The sequence below is a fragment of the Schistocerca americana genome, chromosome 8 (genome assembly GCF_021461395.2).
Source record: "Schistocerca americana isolate TAMUIC-IGC-003095 chromosome 8, iqSchAmer2.1, whole genome shotgun sequence".
NCBI classification, from domain to species: domain Eukaryota; kingdom Metazoa; phylum Arthropoda; class Insecta; order Orthoptera; family Acrididae; genus Schistocerca; species Schistocerca americana.
The window spans coordinates 411,107,938-411,123,956 of record NC_060126.1 but is presented as its reverse complement, the minus strand read 5'-3'; positions in this window follow the sequence as shown (position 1 = coordinate 411,123,956).

Sequence of the window (16,019 nt, the reverse complement as noted above, 5' to 3'; positions counted from 1 at the left end):
TGATTGGCAGAACAGAAGATGCAACAAATCTATAAAAGAGACTGCATTCAGTATGCTCGTCCATCCTCTTCTTGAGTGTTGCTATACTTCTCGGAACTTTGCTAAACAGAATTGACAGAGAAAACTGAAAAAGTTCGACGAAGAACAGCTCGCTTTGCAGTATCCTAAATAGGGAAGAGAGTGCCATCGATATGACACAGCAGTTGGGGTGGATACCATTGTAAGAAACGTCTTTTTCGCTGTGGTGAATTTTTTTCACGAAATTTCAGTCACCAACTTTCTCCTCAAACTGCGAAATTATTTTGTTCTCTCAGACATAAACGGCTATAAATGACCTTGTAATAAAAGAAAAGAAGTCAGTGATTGTGCACAGAGATTAAAGTGTTCAGTTTAAACTACGTGCTATGAGTGTGCAGAATGGTCGAAAAAAAGTTTGAAAGTATTTCTGCATATTGCTTAAGTGTGGATATTGAATGTAGACCCTCTGCTTTTGGCTGTCTAAAATTCTCTTTATTGCAATAAGTAAAAATATTAATAGTCAAAAGCGAATGTATACTTTCAATAATTATAGTAAGGATGGATGCAGTCCTCAAGAAAATTCTGGGCATAAGTGAGAGTTACAGAGAAGTAATGTGGATGTAAATCCATCAGGCGATCAATACCTATCGCAAAACGTATTATACAAGATATCTGTGTATTGTGAAGGTAGCAGCTAACCCTAAACACTGAAAAGTGTGAAGTCATCCACATGAGTGCTTAAAGAAATCCGCTTGATTACATGATAAATTACACGACTCTAAAGGCTGTAAATTCAACCAAATACTTAAGAATTACAATTACGATTAACTTAAATTAGAACGATCACATTTATAATATTGGTGGGAAAGAAAACCAAAGACTGCCATACATGGGCAGAACACTTGGAAGGTGGAACATTTCTACTAAAGTGAGTGTCTACACCACGTTTGTCAGTCCTCTTTTGAAGTATTGCTGTGCGTTATGGGATCCGCATCAGATGGGACTGACCGACGTCGGAAAAGTTTAAAGAAGGGTAGCTCGTTTTGTATTATAGAGATATGGGAGAGAGACTGTCACCGATATGATACGTGAATTGGCGTATCAATCATTAGCACGTCTGGTCGGAGGAGTGTCATTTCAAATTGTATCGAGCGGATGGTTGTGTACGGGTATGGAGACAACGTCATGAAGCCATGGACCCTGCATGTCAGCACGGAATTGTTCGAGCTCTATAACGGTGTGTGGCGTGTGCAGTTTGAGTGATATGGCTCACCTGATACATTTAAATACGTTTGTGACGGATGACACGTTTCGTCTGATCACCTGAATCCATTCATGTCCATTGTGCATTCCGACGAACTTGGGCAATTCCAGCAGGACACTGCGACACCCCATACGTCCAGAATTGCTACGGAGTGGCTCCTGGAACACTCTTATGAGTTTAAACACTTCCGCTAGCCACCAAACTCCACAGATATGAACATTATGCATATATGGGATGTCTTGCAACGTGCTGTTGAGAAGATATCTCCGGCCCCTTGCACTCTTACGGATCTATGGGCAGCCCTGCAGGATTCATGGTGTCAGTTCCCTCCAACACTACTTCAGACATTAGTTGAGTCCATGCCACGTGGTGTTGCTGCACTTCTGCGTGCTAGCGGGGACCCTACATGATAGTAGGCAGGTGCACCAGTTTCTCTTCAGGATATTTTCTGTATTTAGTATCTGCTGTCTTAATCGTCATATAGCAAGTACAGTGGATCTTCTACAAAACATTTGGTTTTACCTACTACGGACACAGAAATGGAACTGCAGTCGTTTCCATTGGTTAGCTCTTAAAGAAGCTATTTGCACGCCGTGGGCGCGAATAGTTTCTCTCCACTTCATGTACTACATTCCAAACCTGTTTTCACTATGCGTTCACCCAGCGGCCCCATATATTCGTAACAAGTATTATTCTTGCCACGTTGCACGAAGGAACATATTTTAGTGCATCAGGCAAGTAGTTTAAGAGGAGTCCGTGATACCTTCGTGCAGTCAACCGGTCAGGCTACAAGTAGGAACCAAAACTCCTGTCTCCAAATACTTCAGCACAGACGCTGATGCCAAAGCGAACTTGATATCCATGGTCGCAGATGACGTATGGGCTAATGTCATATCATTGGTGTGAATTGTGCATATTGAAGAAACTCTCACGTGAAAACGCAGCTCCATCCGACCATATCAGAATGCTTATGAAGTCATCGTTGGCTTCCTATTCTTATTGGAATCATTCACGGAACTGTGTCCGCGGACGGCGGTCTGTAAGACGCAGGTGTTGCGTTAAAGCATAGTGGCAGTGATCCATCCCATGCTCGTGCAGCACGTCAACGACTGTGCGTTCCGAGACACGCAGCTGCCTTGCTACGCTACGTGTACTTCGCTGGGTTTCTTCTGTTATTCTAAAACAGTGTGGCAGCAGTATGGCACACACATACGACGAATATGTGGACATGCTTGTGGTCCTTGGTGCATCTGATAACCAGGCTGGCGTTGCCATTCGTGTGTATGCTGCTTTACCAGGCTACAGATTAGCTGGCTGTTTCTCAAGGAGTTCCTTGCGGGGTGGGGGAGTGGCTCTGTACGTAAAAAACAGTATTTCATTTGAGTCCATAGACGTATCACGACACTGCACTGAACAGGTATTTGAAAGTTGTGCAGCAATAGTTGAATTTAGTGAAACTAAACTTCTAATTGCTGTTGTTTATAGGTCCCCTAACTCCGACTTCAGAGCATTCTTGCTTAAGCTAGAGAGGGTGCTTGATTCACTTTGTAGGAAGTACCAGAAAGTAGTTATATGTGGTGACTTCAATATTAATTTTGTACATGATTGTGCAAGAAAAAGGATGTTGGTAGATCTCCTAAATTCATATGATCTGATGCAAACTGTGATTTTTCCAACTAGGGTGCAGGGGAACAGTGGCACAGTCATAGACAATATTTTTATTCTTTCTTCATTACTAGATGGGCATTCTGTTAGTAAAAGGGTGAATGGCCTTTCAGACCATGATGCACAAATTTTAACACTAAAAGGTTTTTGTACTCAAACCAATGTCGTATTTAATTACAAACTACGTAGGAAAGTTAATCCAACAGCAATAGAGAGTTTTTCAAAACTTGTCAAGGAACAAGAGTGACAAGATGTTTATAGTGCCGATAATATAGATATTAAATACAATGCTTTCCATAACACATTTCTCATGCTCTTTGAGAGTTGCTTTCCATTAGAACATTCTAAACGGGGTACTAGCAGTAATGGACAGCCCGGTTGGCTGACTAGTGGTATAAGGATATCATGTAGAACAAAAGGGGAATTATATCAAAATGTTAGAAGTAGTCACAATCAAGCTACAGTAGTCCATTACAAACAGTATTGTATGGTGCTTAAAAATGTTATTAGCAAGGCCAAAAGTATGTGGTATGCAAATAGATAGCTAATTCAGAGGATAGAATTAGAGCCATATGGTCAGTTGTGAAGGAAGTGTCTGGTCAGCAGCACAAGGTTGATGATATAAAGTCAGTTCGCAGTAATAATATTTCTGTTATTGATAAATCAGATATATGTACAGCATTTAACAACCATTTTCTGAGAATTGCTGGTGAATTAAATAAAATTTTAGTTTCAACAGGAAATCATATAAATTTCTTAGCAAATGCCTTTCCGAGATTGACGTCTGAAATACTCCTCTGTGATACAGATAAAAGGGAGATTGAGTCAATAATTAAATCACTGAAGACTAAGGACTCTCATGGTTATGATGGGGTGTCTAGTAGAATATTATAGTACTGTGCTGCGCATGTTAGCCCTGTATTTAGCCATATTTGTAATTTCTCCTTTAGGAATGGTCAGTTTCCTGAGCGTTTAAAGTACTCAGTAGTAAAGCCACTTTATAAAAAGGGAGAAAGGGATAATGTAGATAATTTTAGACCTATGTCTATGCCATCAGTGTTTGCAAAAGTTATCGAAAAGGCTGTGTATGTAAGGTTAATTGATCATTTTGTATCACACGATTTGCTATCAAATGTACAGTTCGGCTTTAGAAGTCGTTTGACAACTGAAAATGCTATATTCTCTTTTCTCTGTGAGGTACTGGATGGGCTAAACAAAAAGTTTCGAACGCTTGGCGTATTTTTTGATTTAACAAAGGCATTTGACTGTGTTGATCTCACAATATTGCTCCAGAAGTTGGACCATTACGGAATAAGGGGAGTAGCTCACAATTGGTTCACCTCTTACTTTAGCAACAGGCAGCAAAAGGTCATTATTCACAATGTTGATAACGGCTGGTGTGGGATTTGAGTGGGGTACTGTCAAGTGGGGGGTGCCCCAGGGAACAGTGTTGGGGCCGCTCCTGTTCCCTATTTATATAAATGATATGCCCTCTAATATTATGGGTAACTCTAAAATGTTTCTGTTTGCTGATGACACCAGATTGGTAGTAAAGGATGGTGTGTGCAACATTGACTGTGTTTCAAGTAATGCAGTACATGACGTCAGTTCATGGCTTGTAGAAAATAAACTAACGTTAAATCACAGTAAGACTCAGTTTTTACAGTTTCTAACACACAATTCAACAAAACCTGACGTTTTAATCTCACAGAACGGGGATATGGTTAGTGAAACCGTTCAAATTCCTAGGTGTTCAGATAGATAGTAAGCTGTCGTGGAAAGCCCACGTTCTGGATCTCGTTCGAAGACTTAATACTGCCATTTTCACTATTCGAACGGTATCGAAAGTGAGTGATACTTCGACACGTAAATTAGTCTACTTTGCTTATTTTCATTCACTTACGTCGTATGGTATTATGTTTTGTGGTAACTCTTCCCATTCTAGAAGGATATTTTTGGCTCAGAAACGGGCGGTTCGGGCAATAAGTGGTGTGAGTTCACGAACCTTTTGTCGACCTCTGAGTCTGGGTATTTTGACATTGGCCTCTCAATATGTATATTCCTTATTGTCGTTTCTTGTTAGCAATATTAGTTTATTTCCAACAAGAAGAAGCTTTCACTCGGATAATACTCGGCAGAAATCAAACCTCCGTTTGGATCGGACTTCCTTAACTCTTGTGCAAAAAGGTGCGCAGTACACTGCTGCATCCATTTTCAATAAGATTCCACTCGAATTCAAAAATCTTAGCAGTAATCCACGCGCTTTCAAATCAAAACTGAAGAGTTTCCTCATGGGTCACTCCATCTATTCTGTCGAGGAGTTCCTTTAAAAATTAAGCTGATTCTCATTGTATTGCTGATAGCGTTTGCTTAAACTTATGGACTGATTTCCTTTCAGGTTCATGAATATTTATTTTTATCTGTTATTACTTTTATGTTGTAAGTTCATGTACTGACACGTTCCATGACCTTGGAGATTTGCTTCTCAATTTGGTCCTACGGAACTTGACATGTAAATAAATAAATAAATAAATAAACGGACATTCTGGTCGATATCATCCACATAAAATTGTGGTTGTGACCTGGAGGTTAGCTTTCGGGAGACAGCTTTTCTTCTTCCACTATCGCGTGACAGAGGTCATCCACGGACTAGCAGTACTCCAGGAAGCTATTCTGCAGATCATACACCAATCATTTTTCCTTAACGCAACAACTTCATGCTGCAGACCGGCGTATTCTGTAAATGATTCCAACAACAACGGAATGCCATACACTGTACTGTGGTCATATGAATCACTGTTCACTCTTGAGGGTGTTTTCAATGTGCACTATGCCCTCCATTGGCGTGACATTAACCCGTACGTCATCCGCGATCATGGATATCAAGTTCGCTTTGGCATCAACATCTCTGCCGGAATATTAGGAGCCAGGAGTTTGGGTCCCTACTTGTTGCCTGACCGGCTGACTACACGAAGATATTATGCGTTCCTCTCAGTCTATTTGCCTAACACAATGGAACATGTTCCCAAGTACAACGTGACTAGAATAACATTTCTACTTATAATAACCGATGTTCGCCCCCAGTAGCTGAGTGGTCAGCGCGACAGAATGTCAATCCTAAGGGCGAGCGTTAGATTCCCTGCTGGATCGGGTATTTTCTCCTCTCAGGAACTTGGTATTGTCCTAATCATCAAAATTTCATCCCCATCGACGCGCAAGTCGCCGAAGTGGCGTCTAACCGAAAGACTTGCACCCGGCGAATGGTCTACCCGACGGGCGGCCCTAGTCAAAAGACATTTTATAATAACCGATGGGACCACTGGGGGAGGGTATTCAGTAAACAGGTTTGGAATCTAGTAGATACAGTGGTGCGAAATTATACACGTCATGGCGTGCAAAATGCTCCTTTAAAAGCTGACCAATGGAAACGACTGTAGTTCAATTTCTGTGTTCGTAGTAAGTAGGTGAATATGTTTTGTAGAAGACCCACGGAAATCGCTGTATCACTATATAGACGCCAGAAACCGTATCACGCAGACTACATTTGAAAAATAAATACTAATACTCCTCGGCCCTGAATTGAACCCTCGACCTCCTGCATGCAAACCCAAAACGCTAGCCAATACACCAACTGCACACCGCTAGTAGTAATTTCTGGCCGACGTAGTTTCCTTACATGCGATTTCAGTGTTGCCAGACTGACAATTTCTAACGTCCATTTACTGCCGAAAATATGCACAGGACATTTTTGTGTTGCTATTATATGAGAAATCGCCGTGCGAAGTCCGAGTAGTACGCAAAGTTCTCTTCACCCCGTATATATATATATATATATATATATATATATATATATATATATATATATATATATATATATTACAAAAATATGCAGCCTGTGTGTGTGTCGTGAAAAAATTTATAGTAAATAAGTCAAGAACTTCCCGAGATTTTCGGTGACAACGTTTCGTCTTTATACTATACGTATTTACGTATTATGCAGTCGTATACTCTCACGTAACTGTGAAAGTGATTTTTTTGTTACGAAAACATACTATCACTATCCACAATTACGAACACATACTCACACACACACACACACACACACACACACACACACACACACAATCAACCAAATCGGTCCGGACGTTCTCAAATTATGATGTTTCACAACTGATTTTAATTTCCGTCTTCTCCGTAGGATTTCCCTTTAATACTTTTTGCTACGAAGCTCATCCTGACAGTAACGAAATGAAAGATGAAAATCGACCAGATCGATGAGGCCGTTCTCAGGCGATGATGTTTCATAGATGCGGCAATTGATTTTTTATTTATGTTGGTAGATAGATAGGTTGAAACAATCGATTTACGCTCTTGACGATTCTAGTATGTGAAACCAGTAAATCTCTTAAGAGAACGAAGAAGGGGGCGGGGGGAGCTTCCGAGTATTATATGTCAATGACCTCCTACAGAAGAATACCTTCTATCACCTGTAAGGAAAAATTACTGAAGCATACCGCTATGGCACAAAAGAGGGCGAGAGAACGACGCGCGTACCGGGGGTCGGTGGCCGGAGGAATATTCGCCTCGCACGCCAGGGCTTTCTGAGGCTTCTTTTCATCCCCCAGAAATCAGCAGCTGTTGCGGGCCGCCCGCCTGTGAGGAGCCCGCTGCCACTCCTCCTTGGCCCACGCCTCGCCACCCTCCGACCAGCCGCCCCTCCCCTGCCCCACAGCCCCTGCCAGTGTATCATCCACGGCTGCCCGCTCCCTCCGCTTCGGCTTTTGTGTGGCAGCTGTGTTCGGATCCAGCCGAGAGTTTCCCTGTCGGATTGCGGTTTACGTCCTCAAGCAGCCGTTGGGTTATTGTAGCGGTGCGGTCTTGTGTGGCAATACCTTCGCGTCCGCCGACCGTCCAAATTTTGGAGGGATGCGGCGTTGGCAGCTGCGAATACCTCTTCGATACACGTTCTCAGCTCTAAAGGGATCGTGGCTTAAGGAATACGGCGAGTTTAGTTCTGACGATATACAAATGTAGCCACCACTCCTCGAATTTTGCCTGAGAAACCTTTCGACGGACACTCCTGGAGAGTATAGGGTGTTAAACCTGACTTGACGGAAAAAAACCATGAAAAGTTGTGGAAGTTGTATCAACTTTATCGTAAGGGCAGTCAGCAAACATGTCGCTGCAGTTTCTATCTGTTACGTTTCGGAGACTTAGCTTCATCTACAGGTCACTACCTAATGATCTAATTCTTCAACCTAGCTCCCATGAAAATATGTTAGATGTGGTAAAGTAAATGATTTTGTACAATTTTTCTTAGAGAATGTAATGGTTCCGTGTTCATGGGAGCTAGGGTGCTCTACTAAGGCGTTATACTCAGTCGGCTGTATAATACATATTTCAGACGAAGCCAATTTCCCGACAGACTGAAACGCGCATTAATGAAAACATTTTATAAAGAAAGAGAAGGAGATAATATAAACAATTAACGACCGGCTCCAATACTGTAAGCGCTTTTTAAAGAGCAAAGTAAAACGCAGTAGTTGCACATTTCAGAACGCGTCATTTGCTGTCACACGCCCCATTTTGCTTTAGAAAAAGATTATCTACAGAAATTGAAATTGATTCTTTTGCATGTGAAGTACTAGCTCGATACGATGATAGATTGAGGACACCAGATTTTTATCTTCAATTTAACAAAAGCGTATCCTTTTTCTTTCCCACTACTACAGTCTACAATATATCGGCAGCTCAGAAATTCTGGAGAGTCCAACTTACTTTTTTCCCACACCCACATGTTTAAAAATTCTATTCAAAATGCACTGACAGTGAAAGGTCTCCAGTCATTATATTTTTTGTTTACCCTGTCTCCTCTCTCTTTTGCTGCTACTGCTTCAATCTCCAGCCATTGCCACCGTCTCACACCGACCACCATTATGTTCTGTCTCTGTGACTGCCATTGCTACTGTCTTCATCCATCTGTCTTCCTCTCACACTGGCACTGCCACCTCTCTCTTCCATGGCCCTAATTCTCTGCTACTCTCGTTCACTACAGAAAAGGGCGAATATATTCGCATTCACAAATTTTTCTGAAGAGGTCAGAATGAAGATAGAGTCAGTTGGTTCGTTCCTCAGATTATTTTAAAGAGGAATATATTCTACTTTTCTGTGATCCGACTATTGACTTTTTTCGCTGGTTCCTTTCTTCTTTCTGCTACAGAATGGTCTGTTGGTTATATACAACGAATTTTATAGGTCAGTAAAGTTTTGATATTTTGTTTTGAAAGGGTACAGTAACGCCCGACATTGAAAATAGGTACAGCATTCTTCATTATTCTTGTCAGAACAACATATTTTTTGTAATAATAACTCAGTTTCACTTAATATACCAAAGCCGGATATCAGTGTAGGAAAGAATGACTATTTATTTAACTGATCATATGTGCACTCCCACAAAATAAATCCCCACATCCAATTTGGTGAGATCTGTGAAATGAATGAGTGTATGGTCGTCTGCTAACTGCAGATAGTTAATGTACAATATATGATCATCTTTGAGACGGTCCTTTGGTCACCTTTGGTGGAACCAAAGAGACGAAATTTACTTTAGCTTTGAGCGCCTGAAATGTGACTCGCCAATACGGTAGCATGGTGCTCCCCCACCTTGGCGGAGGGGCGAGATGACTTGAAGAACGGCCATGTTTCAGCACTCTGGCGCTGGATCTAGTGTTGGTAAGACCTGTCTTAGGTGTGCTCCGTAAAGACAAAAGAGTGGAGTCGTGGTATGCATGTGAGATACTTAAGAGTAGTTTGGAACAATAATTTCTCTATTTCAGGATCTTTTTTGGGGAGAATTTAATGTCAGGCAGGTAATATTAAGGGGATCGTAGTAATCTTCGGAAGTGACCAATGGTCGCAATGAAACCACGTGTAGCAATAAGTTGAAATACTTCTGAGTGCTTAAGTTAAGCTGAATTACTAGCGTGTGTACTATAAGTTGGAAACATTTAAGAACTGGCGTGTGCAGGACTTGAAATTAGAGATGAGTACTTCCACGTAGTGAGTACTGCGTGAGTCTCTATTGTGTATGAGACAAAGTAGAAAGAGAAGTACTCGTCCATGGTATCAGTTGAGGACTCGCGTGTGTGATGAATATGATCTTAATATTACTTTGCGTGTTATGTTTCCGTGTGACGCTAGATTCAAACTCTGATACTCTGAGAGAGAAGTACGGTGAGTCAGCCGTCCATCCAGCAACGCCACTTGGCTTGCATTGCACAGGAAGACGTGCATGTATCCTCCAGAGTTCGTGGTAGGAAAGATGAATATGATCTTAGTATTACCTTTGCGAGTTCTGTTTCCGAGTGACGCTAAATTCAAACTCTAATACTCTGAGAGAGAAGCAAGGTGAGTCAGCCGCCTATCCAGCAACGCCGCTTGGCTTGCATTGCACAGGAAGACGTGCATATATCCTCCAGAGATCGTAGTAGGAATGAAAAGTTACGAAGTGCGGCAGTGCCGTGTGAAACTGGGAGGAATACTAATTGAAGAGGGAAAGCTGAAAGTGATGTGATTCTAACGTTGTGACTATTATTTGTGTTGTATTCTAAGTTGCCAGGGTGATGTACTTCATGTAATTTAAGTATGTGTGGTTTGCATGGGAGAGTAGCAAGATAGGTTCAGAGGCAATGTGTTATGCATGTTCCTTTTCGTACCGCTCGGCCTGGAGGAAATTTTCGTGATGACGCGTGTGAGAGTCGAAGTGTGAGATACAGCAAAAGATCCACCATGCTATCCAGAAAGTGCACTGTACCGTTAGATCATTACGAGACCATAAGATAATCACCAATGTAAAGCCATGCCCACTGGGCGGAGTTTCTCATGTCTAATTGTAGTATAAAATGTAATGGTGTGTTTAGGTTATCTGTGAATCATAATAGAATTTATCTGAATAAAAAAGATAGTGAAAAGAAAATGATTGGTGGCCTTGTTCTTCGAACAGTGTGTGGTCATGATATCCAGAATTTATAACGTGTGCGCCATTCATATTCAGTGCGATGGCCACGTGTTGATCAAAGCAGTTGGGTGAGAAAGAAAATGTGGTATTGCCAGTGCGTAGTGAACAATCTGAGTAGTGTAAAATTTTAATAGTCAGATGTGCGTTATCCGTAATATTCAAACAGGAGAATAATTTGTAGCTTAATTGTGGGTACTAGAGCTCACAATCAGTCATTGATGCTTTGCGATAAATAAGAATAAATCCACACGCTTGGCAGACCACTCATCTTGCAGGCCTGACTGCTTGATGCCACAGTATGAGCAAGGCATGTGGGTGCCTCTCAATTTATGTACTTAGACACATTTACACTGACGATCCAAAACATTATGACCACCTGGCTTATATCGTGTTGGTCCATCTTAGGAATGTATTAGACTAGTGACTCTGCCTGGTATGAATCCGAAAGGTCCGTGGTTGTCTCCCAGAGGCATGTGGCACCAGATGTTCATGCATAGGTCACACAGTTTACTATAGGCAGGTAGGTTTATGGGTGGGAACCTGCCTGATAACATCCCAGATATGTTCCATCTGGTTCAGATTAGGCGTTTTCGGTGATCAAGACATCAGCGTCAGCTCACTACCACACAGCTCAAACCACTGTAGCACTATTCTGACCTCGTGACATGGACAGTTATCATGCCGGACGATGCCACCGCAGTTGGGTAAGACACCGAGGTGAAGAGATAAAGGTGATCCACAATAATATTCACGTCGTCTGCAGCTATCTTGGTTCCTTGGATTACTGACACAGGTCCCATGGGAGTGGAGGTGAATGTCGCCCCATAGCCTAATACTGCCGCAGTAGCCTGCATCCCTTGAATGAAGTGTGCTTCGAGCAGCCATCCGCCTGGTTGACGGCATGTCCGTACAAGAATATTGCGCTGGTGTAAGAAGAAACGTGAATCATCCGACCAGGCGACACGTTTCCATAGATCCATAGTCGAATCTCCATTTTCCGTTACATATTGCAATCACGATTAACGACGTTGTAGGGTTCATGTTCAACAAGGTGTACTTAATGGTGTGCTCCAGAACATTTGTTCCTGCACCAGGATTATACTCTGCTGCCATGTCTGCCACGGGTTGCCGCCTACCCTACTTTACAGAGCGAAAAAGCCTCCGACAGCGAGGTTCCCTGCTGAGGCACAGACGTCCGACACCTGGCTGCCTCTTCGTGATATTGCCGTTTTCCAACCACATTTCATACATGCTCATGACAGTAGCACATCCACAGACGACCAGCTTCTCGGTTTGCGAGATTCCCAGGCGCCAGACTACATCAATCTGCACTTGGCCAGAGACGCTTAAGCCATTGAATTCCCGCATTTTTAACTAGTTTCGTTGCTGTAAATGGTTCTCTATTCGTTTTTGCTCCAGTTATATACTGTCCTTAATGTGTCATGCATCCGCAACGCTTCTAGGTGTCATTCAGTCTCCCGGTGGGAAGTGGTCATTGTGTTCTGGCTCATCAGTGCATAAATCTTGACACATATAATTAACAAACACGGAAGCATAATTTAATATTAATAGAGAATTGCCTATCTTACTTTTTTCTTGATACTCTGCTCTTCGATCATCATTCCTCGAAAACGCCAAGCTTATAAACTGTACCTTAAAACAGTAAAAATGTTATTACAGATATTTTGCTCAATTTTCAGTCTTCCTAGATTTATATTATTTTCGGCAGTGTTTACAAGTTCCTTTCAGGCATGTTAACTCAACTTTTAGCACATTTTTTGTCATACCGGTATGAGCAAATCTCTGTAGGTATGAGGTGCCCGTTGTGAAAAAATGCTGACTTAAAACATAGTTTTGTATACTATTAACCCTTTCGATTACCCTACAACGCTTGCCATTTGCTCACTAAGTCAGTTAAAACTTACTATTACGTCTCACACCGCATATTACGTACATTTTTTATGCGCAGGCCTACGGCAGCTTGGAACCTCTGACCTCAGTAACAGAAAATGGTATCGAAAAATGTTTCATGGTTCCCCAAGAACATTGTCTTAAGAACATATAACAAAAATTTCAACGATATGGCATTAGTTGAAAGCAGAGATGTGGACATCTCCATAAATGGAACTTTTGCAAGCCAAAAATCATAATTTTTCTGGTGTATCTTTATAATGGATACAGATTTTCGAAAATGGGGAAATTGTGTTTCCAGATGAATGTCTACAGAATGCATAGTTAAAATTTGAGCTATTTACTATTATTAAAGGTTTAGATAATTGGAGCCAACCGTGCAGAAATGGCTAGAACTGGTTTTTGCAACTTCCTGCATAAGTATGGTAACTTGGATCCTGTGCATATCAGTAACGGATAGTGACATCGATAAACCTTTCGAAGCTCCCAGAGTGTATCATACTAAAAACGTATGGTAATAATTTCGACGATCTGCTATTAATCCCAACAGTTGGTACTGAGAGAGGACAAGTCACTCTCTCACCTATTTTTCGTATACGGTACGACCAGCGAACGGGTGTGTCACACACTGAAATCTACCGTGATCTCAGGCTCTGGTAGAGAGTAAATTGCGATCCGTCTGCCTGATCGCCAGATCATGGCAGCGATCGATTCACAGCTGCCGCCTCGCGTCTCACCTCCATCACGTCTATCTCGCCAGCTGCAAGTTACATCGCCGCACGAAGCAAACAGGGTAACGTTCTGCTGCTCTGGCATTGTCAGGTCGTACAGATCTTAATCACCACTTGCTCTCAGCTGCACCTTTCCAGTGATCTACAATAGATTTGATCAGTCAAAGTCTGCTCAGTGTTAGATCAGTTCAGATTGCGTTATCCACATTTTTAGGGCCAGAGTACTTGACTCACTTCTGCCACCCAGGATCCCCGTCCATTGTAGTCTTAAACCACCTGTTAGTTGTTCATGGTAGTCAATCAATAACTTGTTTAGCATAATTTGTGTGTCTGTATTTTCTTTTGAAAAATAAATGTTATTAGAACTCGAAAATTTGCATACAATCTCAATCATTTTTCAAGAACCATCCACTAACAAAACATCCTTCTCCAGGTTACCTAAGGTCTGTCCTAGATCACACCCCGGATGCAAAGGGGCGAATCTATCAGCTCAATTCCTCTATGTCGAAGGAATGTGAAATGTTAAAATTTGCCCACGTAGTGTTGGATGACTACACTATGACCGTTCTTCCGATAGGTACACGTATGTTTGCTAGGCCAAAGGCTGTGTGACACCCTTGACCCGTTATCTCTGCAATCAACAGAACCCAAGATATGACCTGTTGAAAAATCACAAATTTCTCGCGTGGCTTTTTTGAACTTATTGGTAGCGTGCGCTGTCGTGTGTGAGCCGATTAAGGAAAAAGATTAAAAATATTTCACTTCATATCTGGGAAGCAAATAGCAGAACGTCGTCATTCAGTGTCATCAAATAATGCTGAAATTGGTATCTGATTGAGATCATGAAAAATAAGGGATATCACGGTGTTCTATTTTTCGTCTGTCGATTTTCTTGACATCTATCAATGGTCTGTCACAAAATGTGACAGATGATTAAAAAAAGTTGTATTTAGAAATGACACTAATGTTATTGTGAAAGTCGTTTAATATAAATGACGCAACATTCAGAAAATGAAGTTTAACTGCAACAAAACGCAGTACTCCTGTACAAGCGAAATTTTGTTCTTCCAAGGAGGAGAAACTGTCATCGAAGTTGACCATTTTAACTGTCAGACTACCATTTCTTTCGGAGTCAAGGACATGAATACATGATTGTTTTTATTACTGCTGGATTCAGAAGTAACAATATGAAAAACTGTTTACCTCCATTTCATTTTCCAGGGGCTAGTATATGCAGGTTTATTCTTAAGCACCTGCACGGTTTAAGAGGACGACTGCGCTATAACTACAAGACGTACAGGAAACAGAAAAAAAATCTGCGGGTAGAGCACCTCTCCACGTTTTAAACTCACACTACAAGAGCTCAGTACGATGCCCGGTTGTGACGCGGCAAACGTCAATACGTGCGCGTCACAGATTTCATCTTTCATCTCAAGTACTTCTGATAGTTACGCAGATCTGAGAATAACGTTTTACACAAATGACAGCACTCAAACTGGCGAAAATTATGCTGTACTGTTAATTCGCAAGTTATCCTCCATCATGACACAGAAACAAATGCAGTTTCCTACAACGGAATTACGACTTTTTATGGGTATGTAGGTATGAGCCCTTCAAAGATGGCAGGAAAAGATATGACAGTCGTAGTTAGGAACGGAACATTTCGCAGAATCCATCGGGGTTTGTGAAGGACAACGTTGGTGGTGCACATAATGTCCTCGCCACAAGTAAATGTGTTTTTTTTGTTTTTTTTTTGTTTTTTTTTTAACTTGGTAAAACACCCTATGTCTTCATATGTAGCAAATTCCCCACATTCCATAATCATTGCCTTGTCTTTTGGCTAAATCCCACATAGTTGAAGCTACTTTGTTAACAAGCTAGAGGAACTTTGGGTAATCTCATTATACGCCCTTTTCTTACAGTCAGTCTTTCACATCCACAGGGCGTTGACTTCAACGCTGGCGACACTAGAAAATGTTGAAAGCTACTTCTTTTAGAGATCTCGTTCTCTTCATAAGTGAAACAGAAGAAATAACTTCAACTTGCAACTCAATACTGCAGCAAAATTAGCATGGTAGTGTCTCATATGTTTAAAAAATTTAAGGGTAATTAAATACATAATGCGCACAATATTCTGTACACCTAGATATTTACTTTATAGTACCTCCATTCTTTCACTACAATCTCTTCAGATCTCAAAGACCGAGTTTAAAAATCTGGGAAGCTGTATGTTCTCTTTCTCTAAGTAGCATCTCTGATCACCTTTCGAACTAAGAAAAAATTAGGTCTATTCATATCCATGGCTGCGTTGATGAACCCCGGTCACAAGTATTTAACCTTTCTCTTTCGTTGATATTTACAGGTTTTCTTGTCTTAAGCATAGCTCATGCTAGCACAATCATTTATGACATCA